The sequence below is a fragment of the Pteropus medius genome, unplaced genomic scaffold (assembly GCF_902729225.1).
Source record: "Pteropus medius unplaced genomic scaffold, Ma_sr-lr_union100, whole genome shotgun sequence".
NCBI lineage: Eukaryota > Metazoa > Chordata > Mammalia > Chiroptera > Pteropodidae > Pteropus > Pteropus medius.
The window spans coordinates 4,471,127-4,498,186 of NW_024354502.1; the positions used below are offsets into that span (position 1 = coordinate 4,471,127).

The 27,060-nt window shown below is 49.1% G+C and overlaps 1 protein-coding gene across 4 annotated transcripts in view; it reads right to left on the reverse strand.

Annotated features, from left to right (window-relative positions):
- The window catches only part of ZHX2 (zinc fingers and homeoboxes 2), a 136,704-nt gene that overhangs the window by 49,754 nt on the left and 59,890 nt on the right, over positions 1 to 27,060 (reverse strand). For 3 of the 4 annotated variants that reach the window (XM_039853693.1, XM_039853694.1, XM_039853695.1), the window contains exon 2: positions 22,155 to 22,224. The gene's annotated coding sequence lies outside the window, so the exon portion shown is untranslated. Of the gene's footprint in view, positions 1 to 22,154; positions 22,225 to 22,380; positions 22,555 to 27,060 lie in introns of those variants that run through there. The other variant, XM_039853696.1, reaches the window with a different exon arrangement.

The window sequence follows — 27,060 nt, forward strand, 5'->3', positions numbered from 1 at the left end:
AAGGGTGTCTGGTACGGTGCCTCACAAAGAACACGTCCTCGAGAAATGTGTGAATGGCGCTGCGCTGAATGAGTAACAGTCTCGACTGAGCAACAAACAGAAAATTCAGAGAGGCCCTTTTTTCTGTCTGCTCCAGATGATCTCAGTTCGGCCTCTTAATTCTCTATTGTTTTTCAATCACCAGAATTGATTTTCCTTATCCCTCTCCCTAGGGTCATGGCCGAGGAACTGCATTAAGTTGCAATTAATGTTGACATGTGTCCCTCTTGCGCTGTCCCTTTCTTTAAAGGGGGCACACAGGTGGTGGCGAATTGAAGAGCGAACAGTCATCACATCACAGGCGAAGGCATTTGCAATTAAATTAGGTGGAGAAATGAGCTTTCTGAGGAAAGGGACACCGAGGGGGGAGCTGGCTCCTCTTCAGAGGCGCCCCGGGAGATGCTGCTGCGCAGCCCAAGGAGAGGGTGTGGCCGCTGGGACCGGTCCAGCAGCACTGGCTTTGCAGGGCTCGAGGTTCGCACGGTCTATAAGCCCTTTGCAGTCGGGCTTCATAAACAGGTCTGCGTGCTTTCGTTCTGCAGCCTTTTTCCTGCTCTTTCTTGTTCCGCTGTTGTCCTCACTAGCAACAAGAGTCCTTACGTCACGGATGTGGACCAGATACTGTCGCACCTGCTATGTTGGGGATGCTATGTTGGTGCTACCAGGGGATCGAGGTGGGTGCTGTGCCTGCACTTCAGGCACCCACAGGCTAGGAAGCAGGCGATTTTGATATTGAGTGGCGAATGCTCTGGCCAAGAGACGCATAGAGAAGAAAAGAATTCTGCAGTCTGACCATCAGAACCATCTTTTAAAATCTCCCGTCGGATCCCCAGCCCTCTCGCCTGCCAAGCTAGACTCTTCCCAAAGAATAAGCTTTATTAAGACTTTCAATCAGCTCATTCTTAATTTTTTTCTCTCCTGCAATCAGGGATTCATCAGCCCGCAATTCATTAGGATCACTATTATTGTCGGTAAGAGCACAGCTGGGCACTCAGTGTCTCGGCCAGAGCTCTCTGCTGACAGGAGGGGCTGATGGCAAGTGCAGGGGTCCAGGGCGTGGAGTGGGTCCTTCCTGCCCCGTCCTGGGGTGCGCCACGGAGGCAGAGGACTCCAGGGTGAGGCAGAAACGCCTATTGGTCCATATCCAAAGAAGCTATGGCTGGAAGCAAGATCTTAACAGACTGAGAAAAATGCTTCCCTGTGGCTATTTTTTTAAAGGTACAGTTTTTTTTTTTTAAAGGGATGAGTTCTCTGAAAATTCTTTTATCTCCTCTCTTCTCTGGTTTCCTCTTACATAAAATGGGCATAAACAGACCTATTTCATGGGATTCTTGGGAGAATATAACAAGATAATGACCTTGAATGCCTGTGACACAATGATACGTGTCACTGGCATTTTTTGAGGACAAGTTCTATGTTTTATGCACTATGCACACAGTATCTCATTTGATCCCTGCAGAAATAGTATGAAGTGATCTTTTTGTTCATTTATTTATTCGTTCTAAAAAAAAAACAAACCCTCATTTATTGAGCACCTACTATATGTCAATTATTACGCAACATGCCGGGGTCCAGCCATGAACGGGCCAGTGCACTGCTGACAAAGGAACTTCCAGTAGCTACTGTTTTCCCATTTTATAGACCAAGATGTCAAAGCTCAGAGACATGGAGCCACTTGGCCAAGGTTACAGAGCCACCTGTCTGGCTCTGAAGCCAGTCCCAGATCCTCACATGGGTTTCTCTGTGAGTTAAAGATAAGGGTCAAGATACCAGGATGAATAAAAAGGTGACAGTGCAGAATCGGGAATGCAGCTGGGCAGAGAGGAATATACCACCTTCCCTTCCCGTATAACATCACTTTATAAAGGATGTGAAAATGCCAGGTGGGGCAGCTGGACCTTGCCTTCATGGTGTGATCCACAGTGACCTGATCGGACACCCTCAGGAAACTGGGTGGTACAGGACAATTGATTCTAGCACTTACCGAAGGAGACAAGTGGCTGTTTCGGACCCTGGACGCAGCATTTGGAGATTATAGGTTACTCACCCACATCTAAGGTGGGGTGGACGGCTGCTGCCTGGTCCTCATAGTCTCTTCTGAAAAGAGAACACCCCTGGAGAAGGGGGCACTGGCCTCTGCTGCAGGCTTGGAGCCTTCTGAGCAACCTTGGGCAGGAGGAGCCATCCAGGACCACCCAGGGCAGGAGGCCGGCTTCACACGCCGCTCGCAGGCTGGCCAGGGCCCAGGGAAACACTGCTCCGTGACGAGCCCTGCTGGGCCAGCGGGAGCAGGGCGGCAACTCCCAGAGGAGGAGACCCAGACGCAGGGTGGGGGGAACGCGTAGGGGACGCTGGGACAACCTTCCTTGGCCCAGGCCGCCAGCGCCAGGCAGCTCCGGGGGACACGGCCCCTCACCCTCTTCCTCCATCTCCTCTGCCACTTTCCCTCCCTATTTCCTTCCTTCTCTCTTTCCCCTTCATTTGCGTGTTTGTGTATTTTCATTTTCTGACGCTTTTCTTTTCTTTCTTTCCATCCACTCACACTCAGCGATCACCCGCATCCCCCTCTTCCGTGTCACCCACATTTACTCCCACACACGTGACGGCAGAGCACAGAGTCAGGCACGGGAGTCCAGCAATCACCTAGATCTGGTTCAAAGCCCACCCCCAAGGCTCTGTGACCCCGGGCATGTGGCTTAACTTTTCTGAGTCTCCATTTCCTTGTCTTATGAAATGAAGATGATAATTAGAACTTTCTTCCTAGGGCGCCGGTGGCATCTAAATATATACGGCTCAACATTTTATCTGCTTAGACCCGAGTAAACACTCTCTGAATGAGAGCTGTTCTTTCTTCCTAGTTCTGTCATATCCTCGCCAACAATGATGACAGCGACGACTTTTTATTATGTGCTCGCCTCTTTGGAAGCACTAAGTGTAGCTATTACGATAATTAAAATAATTTTGGTAATTCTGTTACATCATATTGCCTAACTTTTAATACAATTAATAGATTAATTTTTAGAGCACGTTTAGATTTATAGAAAAAAACTGGCAGAAGGTGGAGTTCGCATGCATTCCTCTCCCCTGCTCCCAGTATCCTGTTACTCACATCTTGCACTGGTGTGGTCCATTCGTTACAACCGACGGACCGATACCAATACAACCAAGCTGACCATTTGATCGTTAACCAAGGTCCACAGTTTACATTAGGGTTCACTCTTTGCATTGTACATCGAATGGGTTTGGACAAATGTAGAATGACATGTCCTCACCATCACAGTATAACACAGAATAGTTTCACTGCTTGCTGTAAAGCTCCGCTGTGATCCAGCTATTCATCTCCGTCTGTCACCCCCCCAACCCCTGGCAAACGCTGATCTTTTAACTGTCTCTGTAGTTTGCCTTTGGCAGAACGTGACAGCGTTGGAATCATACAGTATGTAACTGTTTGAGATTGGCTTCCTTCTCTTACCCATAAGCATTACCAAGTCTTTTTTTTGGCTCGACAGCTCATGTCTTTTACAGCTAAGTAGCGCTCCACGGCGTGGATGGACCCCGACTTGTTTGTTCATTCACCTACCGAAGGGCGCCTCGGTTGCTTCCAATTTCGGCACATGTTGCTTAACTTTCAATGGCATTTTTTTCTGCATTTTAATTAAAAAATTTCCCCCTGATTTGGCAGCCTTTCAGAAGCTGATTTAAATATATGTGTACTCAACTCTTCGTCAATGCCTCCGCACCACATCATAGAGCAGCAGACGCCTGCAGCAGGTGCGGACCGCAGCGGAGCCCGCCAGGCCACGCGGCCGATGCTCCACACCATTCTGCGCGTGGCCTGAAAACGGTCAACTATTTCCCCCGGCGCTGGACGTTTATGACATTTTACATCAGGGTTTCTCAACCTTGATACAATTGACATTTTGGGCCAGCTAACTCTGTGGAGGGTGGCTGTCGCGTGCTGGTAGAATGTTTACCAGCATGCTAAAATCCCTCACCCACTTCCTCAAACTGCGATAAGCAAAAATGTTCCCTGGGGGGCGAAACTGTCCCCTCGCCCCTCCCGTTGCTGAGAACCACTGGTTTAAATATTTTGTTATCGTCAGTGCTGTTACGATGAGAACTTTCAATGCCACCCCAAACCTCCAACACAAAGCCCCAACCCCTAGGAGGGGCCTTTCTCTCCTGAAAAGGAAGGAGGCGGCCCAGTCTCCCCACGTCTTCCTGCATTTCATTCTCATGGGGTGCCTTTGCGTTAATTATAGCCGAATGCTGCTACCATACAGAGCAGCCTCTGGGTGGCTCCTCTGAAGACGGCAAATTCAACATCTTGGCGATTGGAGGCTTGCGGTGACTTGCTGAACAGCATATGGCTGAGGCGGGCAGGCCTGTCCCTGACTGCAATCCCATGACTTCTCCACAGGCCAGGAAGGTCTCGCCAGGGGAGTCATGACAGGCAACAATCCGCTCTTCTACTCACCCCATTTTATCTCCTTCAAAGTACACCCCGAATCTGACCACTTCCCACCGTTCGTCTACACCTGGGTCCAGGCCACCATCACCTCTTGCCTGCTTTCTCTCCCGCTCTGGCATTGTTCCTCAACGACCTGGTCTCCACACTGCTACAGGACGCTGTTTCAAGAACCTGAATCCGATCACGTCGCTCCCAGCTCCAGGGGCTTCCATTTCTGTTTGAGTTTTGCAGTGTTGTTACTGCTGGGTCAGTGGTCCTCGCCTCCACCCAGAAGAGGTGTCTTTAAGTGGAAATGTGAAGAACTGGAGGCTGGACATGTGAGGGTCGGGGACATGGAAGGGTAGGGACGATCTGGGTATGCCCTAGATCGTCTGGATTTGCTGAGCCCACCTGCAACCTGGTTTCTGCCACCTGCTCTGGACTCCGCCAGTTTTCTCAGTTCCCCTTCCCCTCCCGTGAGGGCCAGGTGTCAGCATGGCCCACATGACGCCCTCGATACGGGAGCTGCTGCCAGCTTCTGCCCTCAGGTCCCACCTGACCCGTCCCCAAGGGCCCTGGCTTCTCCAGTGGCCCAGAGGGGCTAGGTCAGCACCCTGAACACAGAGGGGAGTTAGTGACAGTGGGGAGTCGGACCGCGAGAGACAAGAGGGAGAAGGAGCTGACTCTTTTCACCCCTGCCAGGTCCTTCTGAGACACAGTCCTATCATTTCTGCTACGATGCTTGTTTTGAAAACGCAGGTTTGTTCCAACACAATAGATAGAGAACAAGTTGAAGACGCCATAAATTTTGCATTTGCCAGATTGCATCAGTGAGAAACAGTAGGTGAACACAAGAAAACTTTATCTAGCTGACCCGAGCCACACGGAAATACCCCAAATGCAAACAGGGTCCCACCTCAAACGTGGGCCAGTGACCTCAGTTTACCTTGTGTGTTATGAGCCATACCTTATGTCCAATTTTATCCTCCTTCTACCACTTTAAAATAACCCACCAACCGTAACCCCGTAACAATCAGTGCCTCAAGCGGACAGCTCTTTCTGCGAGGAAAAGTACCACATTCATTGTAGCATCGGTGTATTTCTAAACTGTGTGTAAAACTGTGCTACCACTTTTATTAGGTTATCTTTTCCTTTTTTTTTTAACGTGACACGACAAAGTTTTTAAGTGTTGTGTCCCTAACCTCATTTTCCTCATAAGCCTTGTGATTTTTATCGTACAATTCTGCAGAGTACGGTGGATTTGGGGAACATATATTGCATTACAGTGTAGCTGACTATACTCCATGTTGTCTTTCTGAAGATATCCCATAATTCAGAGCAACTGGCTACAGTTTCTCGTGGAGTGAGCGGTCAGTGGAACGATGCATTCGTAGCATTGCTGTCTCTTCCTCACTCCCTTGCCCCTCATTTTTGCTGCTGCCGGGGATGACACATCTGCCTCTGTCCTCACCCTGTCCCCTCATAAAGCTTTAGGATCTTGGCCTCAGCCTCTGTTTTCCAGGGAACCCAGGCTAAGATAGAACACTGAACACGGAGGGAACAGCAAATGCAAAACCGTATTTATACAGCGGTGTTTGTATCTGAGGGTGATAAAGAGAGCCAGCGTGGCCGGAGCAGAGACGGGGAGAGGGAGCACGCAGGAAACGCGGCTGGAGGTGCAGGGAAGGAAGAGGTCTTTCAGGGCTTGGTCAGCCGGGGAAAGGAGCTCGGACATCAGTTCAAGTGCAGCGAGAAGCGAGGAGATGGTTGCCGTCCCTGGGAGAGACGTGACTCGATGTGCATTTTCACTGGCTGAGATGTGAAGGATGGATCACATCCCGCGAGACTACGGGTGGAGAGACCGCCGAGGCGCAGGTGCCCAGGTCTGGAGCAGGGCGGCAGACGCTGGCCTCGGGAAATGGCGGGACGTCACGGTTGTCCCTGCGGACCTCGGATTCAGAAAGGGAGAAATTCTAGGGGACCCCAGGTCCAGTTTTGTGGATTTCATTATTTTGCAGTTTGGGGTGGGCTATTATTCTTTAGAGAAAGGAGGACAGAAGAATGTTGAAGAAATTAATGAAGATTCTTGAGGGTGGAGGGAAAGGACCATAATCACAGTGGTTGCGAAAGTGCAAAGCTCATCTGCTGGCTTTGGAATTAAAAAGAGGCGAGTGTGAGTGTGTGACTGTGAGTGTGTGAGTAATGAATGTAAGTGTAATGTGAATAATATGAAGTGTGTATGAATAATATAAATAATAATGTGGAAGAAGTGTGTAAGAGTGTGTGTGAGAGTGTGTGAATAATGTAAGAGTAATAATGGCATGAATAATATTAATGTGAAAGTGTGCTCAAGATATGCGTGTGAATATGCATTAATGTGTGAAGTGTGTGAATGTGTGTGTGTGAAGTGTGTATGAATATGCGTGTGAATAATAATTAATGAAGTAATATTATTATTAATGAGGGAGATAATGTGTATGGAAAATGTAATATTATTAATAGTAATAATAATGGTATGTGTGTGTGAGAATTATGCAAGGAAAGGCTATTGTTTCCATTTATTCCTTTCAGGGAACAATAACCACAACATGATAAACTGCACAGTGATGCTCGCCTATGTCTGAAACGTGGCCAAAGGAAGCAAAGATTAATCGCCCGGGGAAGGCTGCTATCTCAGGGGCAGATTGAGACAACAAGCTAGCAATTTTGAGTCTGATTAGAAACTGCTAAAATCAGAACTTCCAGTTAGGGACTATGCTTTAACAGCCCTCTTTTTTGAGGGGGGCATGGGAGCAGGGAGGGAGACTGATTTAAGTTAATTAAACCTAGTGCTTAATTAAGTGTTCTCAGATACACATTATATCTTTTTTGCATAGCTAATGCAACCTGCAGTCAGGGCTCCATCAAATTTGCTGGCTGGAAGTTTTGGGGAGATGGGTGAGGGTTCCATTAGATATACAAATGTGGGCACTTTTCTCCTTGTGAGAATCATGGAGTGGGACAATGGAGGACTTAGGGATGGGACAGAACCTTCTCAGGAGAGTCAGGCAGCCTGGAAAAGCAGAAAGGGTTGAGATCTTGGGGTCAGGTGGCTGGCTTCTAGTCTCCATGGGCCTCTCACCACAGAGTGACCTTGGGCAAGTCACCTTGCCCTAAATGTCTTCATCACATGAGACTCCTTTTGTGATTCCATCCCATGCCCTGATGATAATTTTGTCCACAAACTACATTTCTCAAACTCTACATCATTTCCACTTAAGATTCATCAAAATGCACAAAGTAATGGCAAGAGGTACTGCTTATCACGAGCTTCCTGTGTTTGTTCTATGTATAGTAAGTCCTTGCTTACCTTCATCCATAGGTTCTGTGACTTTAAGCAAAATGACGTATAACAAAACCATTCTCACCGTAGGCTAACTGACATACAGCATCTCATCAATGTTTTGAGACAGTGTTGAACCACATGACATTATTCAAGGAACTGCTATCCTGGTCAGAACACATGACATGGATTAACTATTTAAATATCATAGTTCTAAAAGGTAAACATTATCCTCATTTTATAGGAGAGAAAACAGAGGCACAGAGAAGTGAAGTCACTTTGCCGACGTCACACAGAGAGTAAATGATGAACAGAAATCTAGACCCAAGATTGAATGCAAAGAAACAGAGTTTTAGCTAGTGTCAAGACTTGACCTCTTTTGCTGGGGGCTGGCAGCCAAAATTTAGCTACTGTGGCCTTCATTTTCTTATCTGTAAAACATGAACATTCATCCCTCTCTAACCGCCCCCTAAGAGATAAAAGACTCTGACTTTGAAGTGCTTAGAAACTTTACATATACACGATGCTGTGTGAGGATGAGGTTGGAGAGACCTGAGTGCTCAAGCCTGGATTCTCCTAGAAACGCTCGTGTGCCCAGCAAATGAACCAGCAGCAATATCTCATCAGATTCGGAGGAATTTGGTCACATAGGTCATTCGATGTTAAGTGTTAGAGTGATGATGCCACTGCCTTCTGAGTCATCGGGTCAGTGAATTCGAGCTTTGGATGGAGTAGGGTTTTTTTCCTGTTGTTTCTTGGGGCATGAACTCGGGGTTTCTCTAAGGTGTTACTCCTATTGTCTGAAGGGACCAGGAGCTTGGACGGCATCTGTTTAGGATGCTGTTTAGGATGGGGGCAGGGTTTTACTTTTGCTTCTATTGTGGCATTTATCTTCTCAACCTCATGGTTCCAAAGGGACAATGACAGCTAGTATGCGTGGCATCCTTGCTGAAGTTTTACATGGGAAGCAGAAGTGCGAAGGCTCTGGAGGCAGATGGCCTGCATCCAAGTCCCAGCTCCGCCACAGTGGAACCCTGGCAGGTCACTCAGTGTCACTGGGCCTCAGCCCCTCCCCATAAAAATGGGACAATAACAGTACTTCGCCCAGGGTGGTTTTTGAGGATGAAACGAGAGTCCTAGGAACATTCTCAACTGTAGGGTAGCTTTAAGGAATCTTAGACGTTCATTTTAAACTCGTTTTTTTCTCATAATACCCCTATCAAGGAGATAAGATTCTTTCCAGAGGCTGGGAGAGGTTAAGTGACATGTTCAAGACTACGTGTCTGCAAGAGGCATACTTGGCTTTGAGACAGTCACTTAACCTCTCTGGGCCTCAGTTTCCTCATCTATGAAATGGGAATAATGATATGTTATGGGAAATATCAAGTTCAAAATAAATTCAAGGTATTGGGCTACTATGAAAAAAATGATGTGGAATTTAAAAAAATCCTTAGACAGGCCTTTCTCTTATTTGGCCTACATTTCCAGGCAGACTGCCTTCGGGGCAAACTTTGAGTACCACGGTCTGCAGAAGGCAGGCGGCTAACCTTGTGCTGGCCCTGCTTTGTGGGGAAGCAGCTTAGGACACACAATGCATCCAAACCTGGCGTTATCAGCAGACGCCAGGTCCCCATTCCTCTAGCGATGGATTCTACTTGTTACTGCAGACACCTTGGGTCAGGGATCAGGTGTGATGCTGACCCAGAGGCTGACTTACATGCCATATGTTGAGGACTCACTTTGAGGTCAAGTCCACCTCATAGCTCTATGGACCATAGGAAATTATGTGACTATTTCGAGTTTGTCTTTGAAGACTTCTCTCAGATGGCTGGATGTTTTCATCTGGTGGATACTGTTACTGATTGCAGTACTGATTCTGTACCCCTTCTTGTATCCATGCTCTTTGACATGTGACCTTGTAGAGCCCTCCCACTGTGACTCTGGCCACGTGACTTGCCTTGGCCGGCTGGATATTTGTTAGCAGAGGGGACGCAAACCAAGGCTTGGAAAAGCACTGGCTTGCCCCGTCACTCCTCTGCCATCGTGAAGACGTGCCTGGGCAGGTGTGCTGGAGGCTGAATGATGTGTGGAGCTGTCAACGCACCCTGCCATCCCAGCCGAGGTCATCTTAAGTCAGACAGCATCCAGCCAACCAGAAAGACATGGGTGAGCCCAGCCAAGATCACAGAGCCACTTAACTGACCCTTGGCAGACCTCAGGTTCATGAGCGAACCCGACCCGAACAGGCTGAACTCTATAGGTTGTGAGCTAAATAAATGCTTTTTGTCATTCACCAGAGAGGTTGGTCGTGGTTTGTACAAAGTACTACTGTGGCAAAAAATAGCTAATAAACACAATAAAAATAGCTAATAAGAAATGTGCTATGCTATGGCTTTGTTTATAATACAATATGCTACATAATCTAAACCTTTCTCTGTCTCTTTCTTTGCTTTTGTAGGTACTGGCACAAAATGTTTTCATTTTCCATGCACATACATACACGACAGAGATATCCTCATGTTATTCCAAATAAACCCTAAAAGGAACAATTGGAAAACTCTAAAAGCTTTGCTCTACCCATTATGCCTCACTTTTCCTCTTCCAATCCATATATCTTAAATAAAAATCCAAGGTCTATTTTGAATAAGCAGGTCATATTTAATTAAGCTAAGTCCCCCTGTTCAATGTCAAGAACCTGCCTTTTCAATAGTCAACCGGATTGTGGTTCTCCTCCAAGTGGAGCTTCTGCAGGCTCCTCAGAGTCCTCCTTAGAACTGCTCCTCCACCTTCGAACCTTGTCCTCTATCCCAGAAGACCCACGAGCCTTCACTGTACCTACGGCCACTTCCCCTAACGGCCCTGCCCGGAGCCCGCCCGCGGGGCGCCTGTGTTCCCACAGCACCATTAGCGTGTCCCTGCACTTTGTGTTTATTAGGTGCCAGGTGCAGGGCGACTAGACTCAAATCCCCTTACCAGCCCGATGACTTTGGGCAAGTTCCCCAAACCCTCTGAGCCACGGTCTCCTCATCTGTGAGGTGAGGATAACAATAACGAGCGTATTACAAGGTTGCCTTGTGAAAATGAAATGAACTAGTATAACTCCAACACTTGCCATAGTAAGCCCTCGATAGATGTCAGCTGTTATTATAAGTGTATGCACGGTACCATGGGAACCTGGAATCTCAGCGAGCGGTTATTTAACACTTACCATGTGTCAACTCTTTTGAGTATTTTAATAACTTTAGTGCTTTTTATATGTTTATGTCATTTTTTAAACCTCATGACAACAGTTAGGTGGTCACGTAGGTAGTGTTCTCGTCTCCAGTTTACGGATGAGAGGACGGAGGGCACAGGGAGGTGAGGTGACCGACCCGGGGGCACACGGCTAATAGATCGCCACGACGGCACTCTCGGCACTTTACCCGAGTTACCGCCCACCTTTCCCACCGGGGACTCTGGAATGTGTAATTAATTTGTGCCTTCCCAGTGCTTAGCACACAGTCAGACGATCGGAGTGGCAGAGGCTGCCACAAAGTGTTCTGTGTCCCTCTGGTCTTTCTCTCTTGACACTGACTCCCCTGAGGATAGAGGACTGGGTCCCCGGCTCCCTGCACCTGCTTGTTACTGATTCAACTGGATGGGACCAGATGGCGTGCAGAAGAGGCACCGAGCTCCTTCTCACACTGGTGCACACGTGCTCTGGGCTCTCTACATGCCGTCTCACGATCCGGCTTGATTCAAAGCACAGGAAGCTTGATTCAAAACAAGGCTTTCGGCAGCCTCAGGCGAGCAGCGGGGAAATTAGTAGATCCGTGTACAAAGGAGCGTTTAATAATGCGATCACACTACCCCGTCTTCATGGAGCCGTTGTGACATTCTGCATTAGAGAAGTGACAACCCTCAATTGCTGCGCATAACAGAGGCCTAGCATCAGGTCGGCTCCCAGCCCCTGGAACACTTGCATTTCCTGGCCATGGTGGCACCCGAGGATCAGGGGAACTGATGGCTTCGTGCAAAAATGTCCTCGCAGACCTCTCCAAGCCCTCTGCAGTGTGGCTGCTCTTCTGCTCGCCCATCAGGAGCATAATTTTCATTAAATATTAAGGAGCTGTTTGTTAAAGCAACATCGTCATGGTAACTAGGTGGGGGGAGGGATGCTGAAATAGTTTGGTGCTGCCCAAATTGAAGCATATTAATCAAGAGCTTGGTGCTATTTAATAAGCTTCCCTGTGTGCTTCCCTATAGCAATGGATTTGGAGGACCCAGGGGCTTGGGATTTGTCTCATTTGTCACTTTCAAGGATGTGGGCTCTTATGAGTTCCTGGTGTTGTGATAGATGATGGATGGATGGATGGATGGATGGATGGATGGATGGATGAATGGATGCTGGAACCAAAATTCTAGATGTTCATACCAGCGCTGTTTCTGACAGCTCTTCCATTTTTCATATTCCCTTCTACGGTGGAAGAAATTTTGCCAGAGAATTGGGGAAAAGAGGTTAGGAAAGTAAGTGAGGGAAGGTATGGCCAAAGATTTCTTTGCCTGAAAGGAGAACTAAATGCCACGATAGGGAAGCAAAGTAGAAGGCTAGAGCCAGACCGCCTGGGTTCAAATTCCAGCTCCATCTCCTCTCACCGTGTAATCACGGAGCTCCCCCAGCAGCTTCTGCTTCCCTCCACGTCAAAGGGCTGATAACTGTGCATCCATCAGAGGGCTGTCGAGGGATGAAGGAGATGAAGCTGCTACCACAGAGCTGCCCAGAGTAGATGCTCAATGAATTCTGCCCAGCACCTCTACTACTTCCGGCGCTGCTACTCCTGCTACCAGCACGGCCGCTGCCGCAGCTGCTATGAAAGCCACCACCGCAAGGAGGCCCACGGGGATTTCACGTGGTCTAAAGGTCCAACGCGGCCCTGAGCAGCCAGTGCAGGATCCAAACCCAGGTCTGGAGATTCTATTTCCAGACCTAGGTTCTCTTTCTGAGGATGGCAAAATTTTTCTGTAGAGGGCCAGGTAGTAAAAATTTTAGGCTTGATGGGTCACATGCAGTCTCTGTTGCATATTGTTCTTCGTTCTTCTCTTTTTTTAAGTAAACAGCCCTTTAAAACCATTCTTAGCTCACAGGCTGCTCAGAGACAGGCTTAGGTGGCTGGTCCCTGCTATCCGCCTTGTGAGTGAAAAAGGACAGCAATGTAATAGATGCATATATGTTTCACTAAGAATGGGTTGAAGCTACATATAAAAAAGAGAAAACCTTGAGTTCAGGAATTTGTTTTAAAGCAATCCTGAGAGAAAAGAACAAAGCAGTAGGATCACAAGCCCTAATTTCAAGCTACACTACAATGCTACCATAATCAAAACAGTATGGCACTGGAGAAAAACAGCCTCACAGACCAATGGAACAGAATTGAGAGCCCAGAAATAAACCCACACATATATAGACAACTAATTTATGACAAAGAAGCCAAGAATGAAAATTGGACCATTTCAAAAGAATGAAATTGGACCATTATCTTACACCATACACAAAAATTAACTCAAAATGGAGTAAAGGCTTGAATGTAAGACCTGGAACAATAAAATACGTAGATGAAGACATAGTCGCTAAGCTTCTGGATCAATATCTCAGTGTTGTATTTTATGAATTTGACTCCAAAGGCAAGGGAGACAAAAGCAAAAATAAACAAATGGAACTATATCAAACTAAAAATCTTCTGCACAGCAAATGAAACCATCGACGAAACAAAAAGGCAACTAACTGAATGAGAAGATATTTGCAAATGATATTTCTGATAAGGGGCTAATATCCAAAATATGTAAAGAACTCATACAACTCAACAACAAATAAAACAACCTAATTAAAACATGGGCAGAGGATCTGAATAGCCAATTTTCCAAGGAAGATATACAGATGGCCAACAGGCACATGAAAAGATGTCCAACGTCATTAATCAAAACCACAATGAGATGTCACCTTGTACCTGTTAGAATGGCTATTATCAAAAAGACAAGAAATAACAAGCGTTGGAGAGGATGTGGAGAAAAGAGAACCCTCGAACACTGGTAGTGGGAATGTGTAAATTGGTACAGCCACTGTGGAAAACAGTATAAAGCTTACTCGAGAAATTAAGAATAGAACTACCATACGATCCAACAATTCCTCTTCTGAGCATTTATACAAAGAAAATGAAAGTACTAATTCAAAAAGATATATGCACCCCTATGTTCATCACAGCATTATTTAAAAGAGCCAAGTAATGGAAACAACCTAAGTGTCCAGTGATGGACGCATGAGGAAGATGTGACATATGTATATACACAGCCATTTGCAACAATGGATGGATCTTGAGGGTATTATGCCAAGAGAAATAACTTAGCTGGCAAAGAACAAAAACTCAGTGATTTCACTCGTATGTGGAACATAAATAAACAAAACGAAAACAAAGTCACAGGGGTAGAGGGGGTCAAATATATGGTGACAGATGGAAAGTAGACTTTTGGTAGGGAGCACGCTATAGTGTATACAGATATCAAATTATAATGTACACCTGAAACTTGTATGTTATTAACCACTATTCCTTCAATAAAGAAAATCAAAATAAAACCAGCTCTGGTGATTCACTGTAGACTCGTAATGCTCATTTTATTGTCAAGGTAGGGAGGCACAGTGAAGTGGGGTGACCTGGCCCAGGTCATACCTCTAGGAAGGGGCAGAGTAAGGACATAAACCCGGTGGTCTGGCACCTGAGAACTTCACCGCCGCTCATCCACCTCCACGACTGTTGAGAAGAATCCCTGTTTTCTACTATTCTGAGACTCCTGACATGTTCCATCTGCTGACCTCCCAGCTGAGTCAGGCTTTGGGGGTCTGGCAGATCACGGTCCAGCCCCAACTCTACTGTTACCTCGCCTGTGACCTTGGAAATGGTCAATTTATCTGTGTTTCAATTTCCTCAATGGTAAAATAGGGCTATCTGCTGTACCCGTCTCCGGGTGGATAGGAGGATGAAGTGAGTTAGAGGCATGTAAAGGACTCAGCAAATGGCCTTGGACACGGTAAGTGCTGGATAAATGTCCGAACTGATGATATTGTAACAATCACTGTGACAGGCAGAATAATAGCTCCCAAAGATGCCCATGCCTTAATTTCCAGAACCTATGAACATGTGACTTTGAACGATAAAGAGGAATTACGGCCGCAGATGGAAGAAGAGCTGCTAATCAGCTGGTCTTAAAATAAAGAAGTTATCCTGGATTATCTGGGTGGGCGCAGTATAATCATGAGCCCATTCAAGATGGAAGAGAGAGGCAGAAGTCACTGACTAAGCCTGGGAAAAGCTTAACTGGCCTTTGCTGGCTTTGAAGAAGGAAGGGGCTGTGAGCTAAGGAATTCAGGAGGCCTCTAGAAGCTGGAAATTCAAGGAAATATTTCCCTTAGAGTCTCCAGAAAGAAAAGCATCTTGATTTTAGCTCAATGAGACCCATCTCAGACTTCTGACTGCTAGAACCATGAGATAATACATTTGTGTGGTTTAAGCCACTAAAGAATTTGTTACAGCAGCCACGGGAAATAAATAGGAAACTCAGTATACTTGACTCTTGTATACTTGACTCAGTATACTTGAACCGTATGGGTCTACTTATAAGTGAATCTTTTTCAATAAATACTGTATTTTCTCTTCCTTATAATTTTCTTAATAACACTTCTTTTCTCTAGCTTATTTTCTTGTAAGAACACAGTATACAATACATATAACATACAAAATATGTGTTAACAGACTGTTATCAGTAAGTCTTCTGGTCAACAGTAGGCTATTATGAGTTAAGTTTTTGGGGAGTCAAAAGTTATACGTAGATGTTTGTGCTGAGGGCTGGCACCCCTAGCCCCTTTGTTCTATAAGGGTCAACTGTATACTGTTTGCGACAGGAGCGGCCTCATCAGGGGTAGGAGTGACACCTGAGGCAAAGACAGCATCCTGCACAGCCTGGAGGATGAAGGGTCCTTCTCTGCATTCGCTGATGCTGTGAAACGACAGCCCTTGCCTTAGGGAGGGACATGGGATCTGAACTCTCGATTCCAGGGCATTTGCTAGGATGACTATGAAGCAAAGCCCGCTTTCGGTGGGGGCTGATGAGAGAACGTGCTGGGTCGGCGGGGGGCGGGTGGCAGGGGGACGTGCCTGAGTGGGAGCCCAGAAAGCCGAGTGGAGAGCTGGAGAGAAACGATGGCTGCCGACACTGTTAGATCCGGCCGGGCTCAAAGCCAGGCGAGCTCAGACTTTTCAGTTAACACAAACCGCTTTTCTGTTTTGCACTTACATTCGTTTGAGTTAGATCTCTATCTTATAACAAGAAGTCTGACAAAAATAATCAAAGACACACTCAAGTATTGTTACCTACTAGTTTCAGGAGCTATGTTTTCCTTGGCCAATACACTGTGGGCTCTGAGATGACGTGGAAGGGGTTAGGACAGGGCACTTAGGGCAAAGTTTCGGAGCGACAGCAGGGGAAGGGCGCGGTGACATCCTCACTGCTCTCTTCATTTCTCCTGTTTAGCTCAGATACGTTGTTACTCCTGCTTCTGGAAGAAGGAGCAAAGGACCCCTCAGATGCCACCGAACTGAGTGTGGTTTGCACTCCCATCTGGATGTGTAGAAGAACCAAATGCTTACGGTGGGGGCGGTCTTCATGTCCAGTGCATCGGGACTGAGTGAATGTCACACCAGTGGCCCCTGGGATGGCTGTACCTTGGTTTCCTGATTGAGCTGTTTCTTCCGGTCCTGCCTCTTAAATGTGGACGGTGCCCCAGGGTTCTGTCCTCTGGCTCTGAGAACGCTCTCACCCCAAGGCCTTGCCTTTCTCCTCCATCAGCTGTCTGTCCATCTTCATTTTTTCTCAATAGGCCTGAGGGAGGTGACACATGCCCCTTAGGAGGTGACGCCTGCTCACATGGATTTTTCATAGGACAGCGAGGGTGGGTGGGGCTACTACCAGGGTTGGGGTGGGGATGACACAATTTGGAAGGAACCCAGGCGATGCTCATCTCTTCTCCCTCAGGAATACGCCCACAGACTGACAGCCGTGGACCTGTATACAGATGACTCCTGAATTGATCCATCCCATCCTGGGCTTGCTTCTGTGTTCCAGGCCCACGTTGGATACGGATGCTAATCCTCAAATTAATATCAGTACTAATACTAATGTAATGCAAGTTCACACTTATCGAAGACTCCAAGTCAGTCATGGCTCTTAATACTTTTTATGTACTGATCCGCACGGCCCTCTTAAAGGCTAGTAACTGCATAACCTTCATTAAACAGATGAAGAAACCGAGCTCAGGAAAGTAAAATGACCTCCAAGGTCACACAGCTAGCAAGTGGCCGAAGCAGGATTTGAATTCAAGCCATGTGGACTCCTGAAACCAGCTGCTTAACCTGGGCTCCACACTGCATGCCAGGCCCTGGGTGTCCCGCAGGTGTGCTAGATGCTACATGTCCAGCGCCTTCACCGCCATCCATTATGTGCTTTCTCTCTGTTCACGGCCACGGTCAAAGGACCACTCCCTCAGATTCCCAAGCCAGGAGCCTGGAGTTCACTCCTGACCCCTCCTTCCTCACTTTACATGTTCAAGTCTAGTCAATGCTTTCTCTGAATTGGTGCTCTAGAGCAGGGGTCCTCAACCGCTGGTCTGTGGCCTGTTGGGAACTGAGATGCACAGCAGAAGGTGAGGGGCGGGCTAGTGAGCGAAGCTCCATCTGTATTTGCAGCCGCTCCCCAGCACCAGCATCACCTCCTCAGCTCCACCTCAGATCATCAGGCATCAGATTCTCATAGGACCATCGGTCCCTGGTGCCACAAAGGTTGGGGACTGCTGCTCCAGGTGGACAGAATAAAGGGCATGCACTATCTGTTGCCTCCCTTAGAACCCCAACTCTCAGCCAACCCAGGACTCCTGAGGAGCTCCCCTGGGCTCCCCAGGCCCACTCCCCTGCCCTTGGTCTCTGTGACCAGGGCTGTCCTTCTTCCAGTCGGGTGGGTACCTCTCCCCTCTTCCCAGAGATGTAATTGGTCCTGATATTCTTTAAATGGTAACTTAATCTTTCTTTTAAAGATTCTCAGAGACTAGGGCTGAAAGAGGCCTTTCTTCAAACTTCTTATCCATTTTTAACAAGTAAAGCCCATCCTTGGGGCACACTCACACATAAATTCACTTGGTATCAATTTGCCATTCGACCACCTTTGCTGTCCTGACCGTCCCTCCAGCAGGAGTGCAATTCAGGTGTTGACACTTGCTGAGTCGAAGGGAAGATGTGGACGTGGTCTCGTCACCCTGTGGTCCAGTCCCCTCTAGAGAACCTGGCAAGCCAAGCATTTGTGCGCATGCAGGTCAGGACCCCCGGAGCATCGGCGACCCCACCCAGAACACCGGGAAGAGAGGAGCCCACGTCGAAGCCTTCAGGGAACCTTTCCCAATGAAGAATCATCGGGAATAAAAAGGAAGAGACTCTGAAAAACTAAAGGAGTCATCTGAAAAGAATGACACTATTTTAAAAATCTATGTGTAACATCATTTTTGCGAACATACTGCTAGAAGCAAGCCCTGCTGTCAGGGTGAGTACAGACGCGGAGTGATACGTGGGCAGACGAAACAGCATTTTTGACCATCGTTTGTGAGCAACGTCACCTGCTAAGTCTCTTCCACATTTTACCTCAAGTACTCCCCCAACTAGCTCTGTGGGGTATACTATTTCCCCATTTTGCAGATCTGGAAACCCAGGGGAACCTAGTTCTGGACCATTTTGTCTTATCTTCTGCATGTCGTTCTAGAAAAACGGCTTATTCCCAGCGAGTGCAGCCAAGTCTAATTCAATTCTCTGGCAATTTGCAATAGTAGAAGCAAAACTGCCTATGGAATGATTTTCTACTTCAAACACATCCCGCTTTTGTCGGAGTTTCAGCGGTATCCATCCTAAGCACACAGAGTTACGTGTCCGAGGACAGGTCAGGAGTGCCCAGTCATGTGGTTGGACCTACTGGGCTCAGATCGCCGTGGTTCCTGCACCGGCACCAGCTAGATGGTTGGGCTGAGCCGGCTCTGCACACTGAAGGTAATAAAGCTGGCCAGCATGCCGCAGGCACCCTCAGAGTAAGACTTCTCACTCACTCGGTGGGTCCTAAAATGGTCCAGATTAATGCGGTGTAGCAGCGCTTGGCCTCTAAGATGTAAACAAAGCTGCCGATGTAAAACCACCAAGGGCGAGGGCAAGAAGAGTCGTAGAAATCGCTTTGTCTCAGAATGCCCAGAGTGGCATATGTGCCACAGTCCTCCTTCCGGCCCCCTCAAAAGACATCACTAATCCATCACAACACATGATTTCTTGGCTATTCCTCAGAATCCTTCTTGACACAATGCCCCTGGCAGCCATGACCAATGGATCAGAGTTGACAGAAGATGAAATCTCTTTGCCACCCCTGACCTAGACCAGTCACCCCCTCTGAATAGAGGTGGAATGAGCTAAATGATTGAGAGAGTCAGGAATTGGGACCCCTTTCCTCTGAATGCTTTGCCTTTGAAGCTGCCCCAGGGAATAGCCCCTCATCCTTGTCCCCTTCCCATTAAAGGCAGATGTAAAGTTGGGGTCACTTGGCAAATGTTAGGGGGTACACGGGGAAAAGGAAACTGGCGTGAGTAGTATTTTTTAAGGCCCCATAGGCCCAGGGGCTGTGCTTGTGCCATAAGCGATTTTGGCTTACTGTGCGATCCTGCCATCCAGCTAGAATCACGGCGTGATGGGCAGAGGAAGAGAAGGCAGGACCCTGCACGAGCTCATTCTCTAGTCCCAGGTCCACTAATGTAAGAGATGTGACCTTGATAAATGTTTCAGGCAAATGCAATTTTAATTTGAAGTATGCTACAAGTCCTAGTGTGCTAGGTGGTGCATTGGACAGTGAAGCATGGTTCTGAGAATCTGTCTTGCAGCTGAGGAGACGGCCAGATCTCACTAGGGAAGGAGGAAGGCCTGACATTGACCGCGAGGCCACACGACCCAAGCTCGAGTCTTAAACGATCTTCCATCTGTATCAGTGGAACCTTTATTTTGTACTAGTGCTTTTCACGTTTTCAAGACCATTTCTGCAAGGGAAAGAGGCTAGCGCTGGGAGAAACGGAGGTCCTGAGAAGTCAGACCACTCTCCGTGGGGTCCCCCAGCTCGTCATGAAGGGCTGAGCTGCCCTCGCCTTCTGCCCAGGGCCAGGACCACGATGGACTGGCAGAGGGGGAGCAGGAGAACAGAGCCGCCTTCGACCTCCTTCTCACAAATTTCTGTTTTGGAGAGTGGGTTACGACTGGATCCCCTTTCTACCCCCATCCCTCCGCCTCGCCCGGCAGCTAAGGCAGGGCTTCTGACTCCCAGTCCAGTGCTCTGTGCCCTGACCCATGCTGCTGTGTCCTGTCCCACCATGAACCTTAGCCTGCGGCCACATCCCACATCTAGAACAAGAATAAGGGCCAATATTTATTGAGCACGTCCCACGAACCGGCATAGGGCCAAGTGGCTTGACATGAATTAATTCTCTAAATCTTCACAGTCAACCGTTGCGGTAGATATTATCATTATCCCCATTTTACAGAGAGGATACGAAAGCACAGAGAGGCCGGCACTGACTCCGCAGCTAGTGGAAGAGGCAGGATTTGAACCGACTCCAGGGCCCTGCCCTTAACACAGACGCGGCCTCCCTGAGCTGCCTCCTCCTCGCTTTCCCTTTCGGCCATCTGACAGCCACTTACCGAGCACCTACTATGTGCCAGGTCCTGTGAATCAAGGACACAGCCCATCTTGAAAGCCCAACTCCTGCCTGAAGACTTGCCAAGGAAGTGCCCAGTCGCGGCTCAAGGCCCGGTTCGGCCCCGTTCAGCCCGGTTCAGCCCTCCCCCACGCCCCCGCCCCAGCACTCAGCCTATGCACCACGACTGTCAAACTCGATTCTCATCCAGGCTGTCAGTTTCTCACAGAAAAACACCATCTCTGGCCTCCCACAGAGCCCCCACCCTCAGGAGCCCTCGGTAAATATTTACCGTTGTCGCTGACCCCGTGCTTATTACAAAGCACGAAGGAAGCCTGGGGGCTCATCATTCCCCACTCCCCCATTTGCAATGGGTGTCCCTCCTGTGCAATTTCCCTAGCTGGGTCTGTGGTGCAATTCTCCTCACACTGAGTGGCCAGGATCTTGGCGACCTGAATTCGTGGCACTGGCCCTGCCAAAGAGCCCCAACTCCCTTGGGGTGGCCACGCTCACTGTTCTCCCACAGCCTGGGGAGCCCCGCCACGGCGGTCCCCAAAGCCTTTTTGCTAGTCTGTGTGGTCTGGATCCTGGGACAAATCTCTCAATGGCGTGACAAGCTGGTAAATCTTTTGGGGGTCTTGGTACGAGAGAGCTACTACCTAGAGCCTGTGATCTAAACCCTCATCATGCCTGGAGAGTTGCCCACCCCATCACATACATCAGGTATTTGGGGTCACACTTGTGGTATGTGCAACTGTCTGGCATTAGCTTAGGGACAGCTGGCCAATGCACAGCACGTCTTAGGAGACACCTGAGCGTCACCTCATCTAGCAACTTCCAAATGGTTTTCTAGCAGCCGGGAGAGGGTGCGTGTGGCTCAGAAGCTTCCCTCGTTCACTCTCCCTAAACCCTCTCCCTCACCCTACCGCCCCTCAGGGTGTCCTGGTCATCATGGAACAGCGTCTGTGAAAACACCACCCCACCCAAAACTGCGGTCGCCTTCTGCATCTCCCATCGACGCTTCTGCAACCTGCGCCAGAATTCCGCGAGTGACGGCTAACCCACTGCTCCACCTGGACACCCGTTTCACCTGTGCACACCTCTTTCGTTAGGAATCTAAGTCAACAGCCGTCCACCTTCCTCCCGTCAGCGACAGCCCTTTACACGTGCCAAGGTGCCTTTCTCACCTCTCTGTCCTGTCTCCTCAGGGCTGGAGTTTACACACTGCTGTGAGCCAGGTAGTTCCCTCTCTGTCCTAAGAATGTCTCCCTAACCCTGGTGAGGCGGTTCCCTGGGAGTAATTCCAAGCACAGGCCCCCTGGACAGAACAGGGGAGACAGCCCTGCCACCTGCAGACTCGGCTGGCCTCTGGTGAGCGACTGGCAGGGACCCAGTAATTCCAAGGGACTCACGCTTGGATTCTCTGCGCTGTGCCATTTCCAGGCGCCTGGAGGGAACCGGTTTCAGGGCTGCCCTGCTCCTCCCATCCACCCACTCTCCCTCTGAGCCATCCACCCCAGGCCCCAACATCCATCGCCTCCGATCACGTGGTCACTCACCAGTCCCGTACGGCTCACATCCTGGGAATTCTTTACACGGTCACTCCGAGAGCAGTCAGTGCTTCGAGACCTACGAGGAAGAGAAACTCGATATTAAAAGCAGAGCAGAGCACCTGGGCGTCCAACTCTGTTTTCTGGCAGGACTGAGGCCCGGGGGGCCCGGGGTGGAGATGGGGAGAAGACAGAGAAATGAAATGGTAAGGACTGAGCTGCTCATTAAACCAACCTCAAAATCTCTGGGCTTTGTGGTGATTCTGAGAGAAAAAGAAAAAAAAGACCCTCGCCCTGGGTGAGTCAGCAGCTCGTTGAGAACTGCAAGACTGCCAGCAAGGTCTGACGGGGTTTGGTGGTGGGGGGTTCTCTCCTGAACCTCACTTGGGGTCTCCCCCAGTCTTTGGTGTCTCTTCCTAGCAGTGGCGGGCCCTCTGTGGTTCCATTTTGATGAGGATGCGGGGGAGAGCCCTGTGCGCAGGCCTCGAGTCAAAAAAAAAAAAAAAAAAAAAGTACTGCAGGCCTTGACACAAAAGCCCCAAATGCGTATTTATATCCTGGGAGACTCTTGCCAAGCGAACCCTGGGTGCTTTGAAAATTCCCCAGGAGAGCTGTAGCCGGAGGGACAGGCGTGTGCCCGGCGCGGAGATGCGTTCCCAGCGTGGCAAGTCGAGGCCTGAGCTCTAGAGGATTCTGCAGGGCAGGGGCCCACCTGCAGCGCCCTGTGCACCGAGCAGCACGCTGATGCGCTGCGGGAGCCCCGTCCTCGCTCCCCACGCCCAGCCCGCCTTCAGACCACAACTTGTTTTTTCTTGTTTCCCTGAAAGTTTGGAGGTGAGCAGAGGTTTGTTTCTCTGCTCATCTGTCCTTGCTCTCAAAGGAGAACCCTTTGCATGGGGCAAAAAAATCACCTTCATGGCAACAGTTTCTGTTGACTGGCTGCTTTCCATGGCCAGGCACTCTGGACCTGATCTATGTGCTCGCTGCGCAGGGGCGAATTCACGTCCCCTGGGAGCTTGTGGGAAAGGCAGGTTCTCAGGCCCCACCCAGCCCTGTGGAATCAGAACCTGCTTTTTAATAGGCTCCTCAGGTGACACCTGGGCATATTACAGTCTGCAAGGTGCTCATTTATAAACCTTTTAATCACGGAAGGGAGAAAAGAAGGGAGGAGGGGAGGAAGGAAGGAAAGGAGGGACGGAGGAAGGGAGGGAGGTTATTCATCAGGAAGTCCATTCTCCAGGGGAGGAACTTGGTTAAAAGAAGCCAGAACTTGGCTATTGTGGGATTAGAGCCAGGAAGAGGTAGAGCTGATCCAAACCCATGTTCTTGTGAGTCCCAAGCTGGTGTCCCTTCGAGGGCACTATTTTGGGAAAGTAAAATGAGAGAGCAAAGGGGCAGCAGGCCCGGCCTGGGGGAGGGGCCGAGGGCGGTTGGCCAGAGGTGGGCGGATGAGGGGGGGTGTCCGGGAGACCCCTCAGAGAGGGAGGCAGGGTCCCCTCCTCCACACTTTTGTCAAGGGCCAGCACAATTTCCCAGTCAGAGGTTCTGGGCTTCCTTCCTGTGGGGAAATCCAAGCTTTTGCATTTAAGTCCAGAGGCGTGAGCTCAGGTGCTCCTGATGCGGAAAGAATCACATCCCAGGTGTCATGCTCTTCTCAGGGTCACCCAACGCCACGTGGTCTTGCTCTACATTCTGACAGAATGGGTTTACTGAACAGACTCACGGACCAAGAGGAAAATGGTCCATGGCCCACGTGGGGAGTGTGCCTGGTACCATTCTCGATGTAAACTGGCCAGGTGTCATTCCTGTCTGTCAGCTCGTCACGGGTTGATTGCATTACACACCGTTTGCTCTGCACTCGCAGGTTAGTGCATGTAAGTTATATCAGGGAATGACGTCAAGAGAATGTGGAGGTCACAGTGGTTCATAGGCAAATGTTCCCACCACATTAATGTTTGGTACCACCAAGTGACAAACAGTCGGATGCAAAGTACCCCAACACAGCAGAGCACTGCAAGCCACAGAGGACCCCTCGCCGTCCAGACGCCCGCTCGCTCCACGCTCCCCGTCTCGGTTGGTCGGCCCAGTGCTCAGTCTCAGAAGCGCTTACTGTTCGTTTCTCCCTGATCGTTGTGCAAAGGCCACGGGCTGCCCCGTCCATCCCTGACTGTTCTGGCAAAGCGGGCGACCTGCTCCTCCAACTCGGCAGCTTTAGCCCTGCTCTAGCCCCTCCATCAAGTTCCCCTTTCGGTTTTTAAAATATAGCTCTATGGTTATTCAGGTCCTTTGAAGTGTGCCAGGACCGTCGCTAGGATTGTGCTTCATGACCGAGTTGCATGATGGTGAGGGTTCTGTCGCAGTGCAGTGGTCCCCAAAGCGATTTCTGAGTTTTTCAGAGTGCAGTGTTTTCTAGGAATGCATATGTCATTTTATAGCAGAAATGCTTACCTAATGGAAATGATATTATAGATATTAATAACTATATGACAAATGTATTATCTATAGTTATTAAATATTGAACATGTTAACATTAAATATTGAATACTACATTAAGTATTCGATTAACAATCATTTATTGAGTACCCATACGTACCTGGTTCTGTGCTAAGCATCGGAGAGACATAAATAAATAAGACCCAGTCCTTACTCTTAGGAAACTTGTGGTATCAAAAAGGGAGAAAGACAAATAATAGATGGAGCGTGAGAAAGGACAGTGTGCATAGAGGAGGTACGAGATGGGAGCTGCTGACAGGTGCCTCATGTGTCTCAGGATAAGGACCATAGTCCTCAGCCTGGGGCCTCCAAGGCCCTGAGAAGCCTGGCCCTGCTCACATCTCCCCACTTCATCTTGCCCTGCTGTGTTCTGGGCTCACGATCTGCCAAACTTTTTGAACCTATTGTGCTCCATGCAGCCACGTGGCTACACGGTCTCAGTTCCTTCAAGGCTCTGTCCTCCTGACTTATCCTGTGGGACTAAGGGCAGTGACATACAGAGTGCTTAGAATCGTGTAAGCAGGTATGTTAACTACTATTATTATCAATAATATTTATTATCCCCAACTGATCAGGTGCTTCTTCTTGAGCAGAGGAGAGCGACTTGGCCAGGGTTGCACAATGAGTTATTCTCAGAGCTGGGGAGTCTCGCCGAATCGGTTCTGTTTGCCCGTTTACCCTCGAACCCAGCACTGCACCACCACCCACTAGACCCTTGACCCTGACCAGCATGGGGAAAGAGTACTGGTCCTGGAGACAGGGCGTCTGGGTCTGGCCCTGGTCCTCTTGCACGTGTCCTCTGTGCCCTCATGCCCATCGCTTCCCTCCCTGGGACTCTGGTTTCCTCGCCAGCCAAGGGGGCTCTAAAGAAAGCCTGCCTCCTCGGGCCGAGTCACGGATCCGGGGACGCAGTGCCCAACTCGGTTCTGCGCGTGGGAAACGGCAGCTCGCATTACGAGCATTTTAAATGCATTAAGGGACTTTTCAGTGTCCTTGCAGCTCTCAACGTGCACACGTTTCCAGTCTTCCTGGCTCTGGACTCCTTTCACCAGAAAGTGCTGGTCATTTAGAGCAAAATCCCAACAAGGAAAAATCTGCCTGTAGAATTTTCCACACAGGTCCCCCATATTCCATTTTGGCCTGATTCAAGCCCATTAAATCACTACACACTTGAAGGGGGAAAAAAGGGGAAGCTACTTGAACAGTCTGTAGAAGAGGAAAACACCCTCCCCTAGGATGACTCCCTCTAAGGCAGTTTATTCCATCCCATTTTTCACTCAGCAAACATTTAGCAGATGAGTAACAAACTCCGGGTCCAGTCAACGTGTCATTATGTCCCGAGGTGATGGCCTTATATGGACCAGAGGGCGAGCAATCATGGAGTACAAGGGAGGGAGCAATGGGCTCTGGCTCCAGGCTGGACACGGGAGAGGAAGGTCAAGTTCAAAGATGGTGGAAAGCTATAACCACTTCCGGGGAGCCATCTTTCTGTAAGTTGGAAGTGCAGTCTTAGTTTGCTTGTCTTTGCTCCAGAAAATGCGTCACCTTAGTCACCACCAACAAACAGCCTTCAGTTCAAAAGACCATCGCTGGCGAATGACTAATGCAAAGGCCACCGCTTCCTGAGCACTCGCTCTGTGCCAGGCACTGAGCTGGACTCTCATGTCATCTCTCTTTCCCACAGCAGCTCTGAGGGGCAGGTGGTCATAGCCCGTTTTGCAGACGGCAAACCTGAATCTTAGAGTGATCAAATAAATTGCCTGGCGTCACAGGAATAGAGTCCGGCGCTGGGGTTCGAACTCTGGCCTGACATCTCTCCCACCGACTGCAACCTACTCTTCCACTAAGACCCCCAAGTGCATGGAGGAAGCTGAGTTCATAACCTCATTGAGGAGTGTGGGTTCAGCTCGACGTCTTGGATTCTGAGAACTGATCAAGCTGAATTCTACTTGAGAATTGATCTGTGTTTATATCCAAATATATCCCCTTCGAAATCACCGAGCACAATCGACGCTCTAAGAGATGTGCCCGGCACAAGGCCAGCAGTGTCCACCTGGCTCACCGTTGTCTCTTCATTCTTTATGGGGCCCTGACTGTGGGACAGGAGCTGGAGAGATAAGGCGAGCCGGCCCTTGCAGTTGGGTTGGAGACAAAAACTTCAATAAGATCATCGTGCTGACCGAAGCACACACGATGGTGGCAAGATCTCCAGGAGAGGCACACGAGGACCCAGCAGATGTGGGGAGGGGACCCGAAAGGCAGTCAGCAGTGAACCAAGCAGAGAGGGAAAAAAGGGTTGAGACAGCCAGAGAAGGGTGTGCACAGGACCGTGGTGGCAGGGGCCATGGTGGACATGGCAGCTGGCCAGAGTAGACACAGCCGAGCAGGCCAGACAAAGAGCAGGCGCTGCAGCCCTTTTAAA